The sequence below is a fragment of the Corvus brachyrhynchos genome, unplaced genomic scaffold (assembly GCF_000691975.1).
Source record: "Corvus brachyrhynchos isolate BGI_N302 unplaced genomic scaffold, ASM69197v1 scaffold79, whole genome shotgun sequence".
Classification (NCBI taxonomy): domain Eukaryota; kingdom Metazoa; phylum Chordata; class Aves; order Passeriformes; family Corvidae; genus Corvus; species Corvus brachyrhynchos.
In genome coordinates this window covers 485,774-491,392 of record NW_008240023.1, presented here as the reverse complement: position 1 = coordinate 491,392, position 5,619 = coordinate 485,774, and the positions used below count along the sequence as shown (strand labels likewise).

The following is a 5,619-nucleotide window of genomic DNA, read 5'->3' as shown; positions in this document are numbered from 1 at the left end:
TAGAGAGTCTGTGGCTGCCCCTGGATCCCTGGAAGTGTCCAGGGCCAGGCTGGATGGGTCTTGGAGCAGCCTGGGATAGTGGGAGTTGTCCCTGCCCATGGCAGGAGGTGGAATGGGATGAGATTTAAGGTCCCTCCCAACCCAACCCACCCTGGGAGTCTATGATTCCATAATACCTGCCGCTACCCGCCAGCTTTAGGCTGTCTGTATACATCATCTTCGTGTCAATTATGTACAGATTTCTAAAATTTGGACTTCAGATATTTTTAAATCTCAGATAAAAAAAAAAACAGACTCCCATTTCAAAGCATCTAAAAGTAGATTCCACTTTCACAGACTTGGTGGAACAGCAATTTCCCCACTTGCGACGAAGGAGCCGAGACTCCGCTGCTCATGACTATAAATATATTCATAGATATTTTCCCTGGCACAAAGCACTTCAATTTTAAAGGCAAGAGATTCATCAACTCTTCTGGAGAGCTTCATCCTTTTGCTGCTTTGATTCTGTCAGTGAGCACACGCTCCTGGCAGGAGTGGAGGAGGGCACAATCTGCCACCATCTGCAGGGTGCAATCCATCTGAAAAGGTGACTGTCCTCAAGAAATTAGCATAGTCCAAGCATTTAACTTCGCTCTGGAATATTATGTTCAACCAACAGGCTCTTTCCAGAGCCATTCTGCAGAATGTTCCTGCTCCCTGCACGGTGCTGGGTTTGGGGGTTTTTTTAAGTTTTAACGCAGCCTTTTAACAGAAGTGGATAAAATTTTCCATCCTCCTTGGGAGGCGAACGGGGTAAAGGCAGGATTCCACCACCCTCCCAGTTAAATGTTTCTGCGGGAGATCGGCGCTATCAAAGTGAGGTGTTCAATCTGCTGAGACAGGTCCCGTGAACTTGAGCACAGTAAAAAAAGCCAACTCCCCAGGACTGCCTGGGCGTTGAGCGGGAGAGGTGCTGCTGGCAGCCGGCCATTCCCCAATCACCTGCTATTCACAGCACGTGAATCCCCACTGCAGCGCCACGAATCCGCAGACAGAGCGCCCCTTGGATCCAAAGCAATATTCCAGCAGGTTCTTCAAAACTGATTGCTGGTACAAGAACGAAGCAAGGGAAGGCGGGGGGGAAAAAGAAGCACCTTGAAATTATCTGCGATTGTCAGCAGCAGGAGGGAGGCGAAGCACATCTTCGAGGCAGGAGAGAAGGGTCAATAACCTGCTTAATTTTCCCTTCTCTCCGGACGAATAAACTGTCAGGAAGAAATCCAGCTGAAAGATAGCCTGGCTCTTCCACAGCTTCGAACGAGGCTCCAGCTCCTGCCCACGCACTCACAGGACGCGATGTTCGAGCTAACGAGATGCCACGGGAAAAAGAGGCTTCCTTCCTTCCAGGAGGGAACAAACTGTCTGTGATGGGAAGCAAAGAGCATGGATTGCCTTCCAGCCCCGTGGCCGGCTAGCACACGTGCTAAATGAGACTGATCCACACAAGTGATGATTCTGGGCAGGGTCAGGTTGGGTATCAGGCTGGAGAGCAGGGAAAGGTTCTTCCCCCAGAGGCTGCTGGGCACTGCCCAGGCTCCCCAGGGAATGGGCACGGCCCCGAGGCTGCCAGAGCCCAAGGAACATTTGAACAAGGCTCTCAGGGATGCCCAGGGTGGGACTGGTGGGGTGTCTGTGCAGGGCCAGCAGCAGGACTTTGCGATCCTTGTGGGTCCCTTCCAGCTCTGGAGATTCCATGATTCTATGAACTATTTCCAATGCAGGCTGCATCCAAAGGTTCCAATCCTTTCCAGTGCAGGAAAGGGAAGCGAGGACACTTACTCAGCAACCCATTACACTCACACTAACCCAGAAGAAACTCCTGGATGCAGCAGAGGGCAGGGAGAACAGAGGCAAAGGAAACTGAGGCTTGGAGCCCTCCCTGGGCACTGCTGGCAATGGGAACCATCCAGGATTTCATGAGTAAGCAGATGCCTGCTGGCCTTAGGAGCTCCCTGAGCACATGGCAGAACTGGAAAGAGCAGAGGGGAAAAAAGGGGGAATTTTTCATCGAGGGAAATAAATATGGAGACATGGAGACAGGAGGGTCAGCAAACAGATCAGGCCTTGGGTTTGATGGGGCTGCGGGTCCCAGGTGCCTGCCAGGCTCCAAAGGCTTCCAGCCCCAACCCTTCCCAGTGCCCCATCATCCTTTCTGCTACACTCCCCATGTCTCAGGGTGGAAAACTCATCCTCACATGCAATACCACATCCAAGCCTGTAACAGCAGCAAATCTGTGGCTCATCAGGGAAAAAGCCTTTTGGTCTAACATTTTAAGGACCACAGGCCAGCTGACCGTGCTTGCGAGCAGCCTGAACTGCAAGTCACCCTACGCCTGTTGAAGGTGACAACAACATGTTTGAGTGCCACCCTCACCCTCAGACAGGGAGGAGGACAAGGTTTCTCCTTGCTTTGCCCAGATTTCAAGCAGGCGCAGGTAAAAATTGAGTAAGTTTGTGTACAAAGCTTGGACCAGAAATTGCTGGCACCCAGAAATGCAGATCCTGTCCCAACACGCTAATTCAGGGTGCTCAAAACAAAACTGAAGATAGTGCTTGGTCAAAACCAAAATCATCAGTTCAACAATCCTGGAAGCACACAAACAAACAGCAATTAAACAAATCACGCAATTAAAACTAGTCATGTCCAGAGTGCCCATATTCCAAACTTCCAACACTGGCTCTTCACCCTCAAAAGAAACAAACCCCCCAAAAGTGCCAAGCACCAGAGGTTACTTTTAACTGAAGATAAGAACGTGAAGTCATTCATCAAAAAGACTGTTTTGCTTTAAAATACTCACACTAAGTATTTCTGTGGGAATTACTGCCCTTAAATTAAAGCCATGAAGAAGTTGGACACTTCCTACAGAAAACTCTGGATGGAGACCACCAAATCCCAACCCAAAGGACAGCTCCCAGCACCTACCCTCAGCACCTTCTGTGTTTCATCCTGATGATGGAAGACAGCAGAAAGCTCCAAGAGAAGAGAATCTCACCAATGCCACTGGAAAGGCACAATCCACAACTCCCTCGCGCTCAAAAATCCCCTTTATTCCAGTTCTGTGGCACATAAGGGGTTAACACAAGCTGAAATACTCATGCAATGCATAATGGGTTTTCCTTACCACAATGGATCATTATTGCATGGCAATCTAATACAGTAATAGTAGATAATACCAGTAATATGGATTTGCTTTAGTAAAAGCATTTGAAATTGCATTAAACACAGCAACACGAGAATGGCACGTTTTGAAACGGATATTTCTAATTCCCGGTGTGTAGAGGAGCCGCTCCTGTTTCCAAGCCAAGGAGAAGCAAGTCTGTCTTACCACGAGGCTGATCCAAAATCATGGAATCACAGAAAAGGCTGGAGAGGCCCTCCAAGGTCACAGAGTCCCACCATCAGCTCAGCAGCACCGCTAAACCTCGTCCCCGAGTGCTGCATCCCGAGTGCTGCATCCCACGTGCGTTTGCACTCTTCCAGGGATGGTGCCCTGGGCATGATGCCTTCATTTCAGGCAAGACATTTTCCCCAATATCCACCCTGCCCCTCCCCTGGCCCAGCCTGAGGCCGTTCCCTCTCCTCCTGTCCCTGTTCCCTGGCAGCAGAGCCCGATTTCCCCCCCGCTGCCCCCTCCTGTCAGGGACTTGTGCAGAGCCACAAGGTCCCCCCTGAGCCTCCTTTGCTCCAGCCTGAGCCCCTTTCCAGCTCCCTCAGCCGCTCCTGGGGCTCCAGCCCCTTCCCCAGCTCCGTTCCCTGCCCTGGCCACGCTCCAGCCCCTCAGGGTCCCTCTTTTTGTGAGGGACCAAAACTGAACCCACTGGATCCAAGGCGCAGCCCCAACGCTGGACTTTGTGTATGTTCGAAATAATGTGACAAAGAGGAGAAAAGAAACTGAAAAGCATTTTAATAAGTATTATTGCCTGCTCCTTTAGGGCACAGAACTTTTATCCACAAGGTGCAGCCTTCACAGGGGGCTAAGCAGCACCAAACACCTCATGGGCTGCACTTTGATAATGGCATGGCTGCCCGGATTGCTCCGGGTCTGTCTGGAGACAGCCTTCACAGGGAATCAGGAATCTCAGGAGCTGCAACACCCGGGGGACCTCGGAGTCCCTGAGGATCTCCCTGAGTGAACCATCAGCATGATGAAATACTTTTTGTGTGTTACAAAAGGAAACAAATGTTCTAGAAAGTACTGGGCAGAGGTCTCCCGATGGAATTGTGAATAGGTGATTTGGGTGGGAAGGGACCTTAGAGCTCATCCCGTCCCACCCCTGCCACGGGCAGGGACACCTTCCACTATCCCAGGTCGCTCCAAGCCCGTGTCCAACCTGGCCTTGGGCACTGCCAGGGATCCAGGGGCAGCCACAGCTGGGAAATCCATCCCAGCCCTTTCCCACCCTCACAGGGAGCAATTCCCAATTCCCAATCTCCCATCCAGCCCTGCCCTCTGGCAGTGGGAAGCCATTCCCTGTGTCCTGTCCCTCCATGCCTTGTCCCCAGTCCCTCTGCAGCTCTCCTGGAGCCCCTTTAGGCCCTGCAAGGGGCTCTGAGCTCTCCCTGGAGCCTTCCCTTCTCCAGGTGAGCACCCCCAGCTCTCCCAGCCTGGCTCCAGGGCAGGGGGGCTCCAGCCCTGGGAGCACTTGACAATCCCATATCCCAGCACAAGCAGGGAATTAAACCCCACAGGTAAACACAGCGAAGGCTGAGAGTTACAGGCAGCACCACCAGCGCACCTGTACCAACAGCAGTGCCAAGAAGTGCCACTGTTCTTGGTAAGCAAAAAACAGATGGGAAACAACAAAGAAAAAGCCTTGATTTTTCATTTTAACTCATTTCTGTGTCATTATGTTGGTTTTTGCTTCATCACTGCAAGTAGAAAAGCGTAAATTAAGACACTTGGGTTTACTACTTAAGTTGCTCCTTAAGGCACCATTTACTCAGAAGTAGTCAGACAAAAAAGGGATGATTTCAGGTTTTGCTTTCTTATTGTTTCTATGGGTTTTTTCTTAACCTGGAGTTATTTCTCTCCCATTTCTCACTTAAAGCCATTCCTCCCCTAGCCTTCTGTGTGCCCCAACTGAAAACCAGCTGCCACCTCCCAGAAATCCATCAGAATTCCTTTAGAGCTTCTGCAGCCAAGAGGTCCCTGCTTATCATGGGAGGGGAAAAACATGGCAAACAAGGTGATCAGCAAATGGGGGAGTGGGCCCCACATAATAAATCAGAATGTGCTGGGCCTGGAGAACAGGAGGCTTAGTTCCCCATTCCCCAGAACCAGTGCACACGGCGACCCTGAACCTATTATCCCACCTGGATGTTATTTACAATAACAAACCACAGTGACTACAAATCTGCTAAACAGCAAACACCTCCATCAGTTTTGGCTGCATCCTCCAGTGCTTTACACCAACAGCTACTTCGGGGTTGCCTTGCCCCAGCCACTGATGGAGAATCCATCGCTGTCCGTGGAATCACACACTGCAGTGCTGCCTTTTGCTGGCCCTGCTGACACTCCCGTCCAGCCAGCAGCACCAATCAATGGCCTCCCCAAAAAAATCAATCCTGGCCCACATTTC

At 51.0% G+C, this 5,619-nt stretch overlaps 1 protein-coding gene across 1 annotated transcript in view; it reads right to left on the bottom strand.

Moving 5' to 3' along the window:
- Window positions 1-5,619, bottom strand: part of HDAC4 (histone deacetylase 4) — a 148,335-nt gene that overhangs the window by 108,148 nt on the left and 34,568 nt on the right. The gene's annotated exons all lie outside the window — the stretch shown is intronic.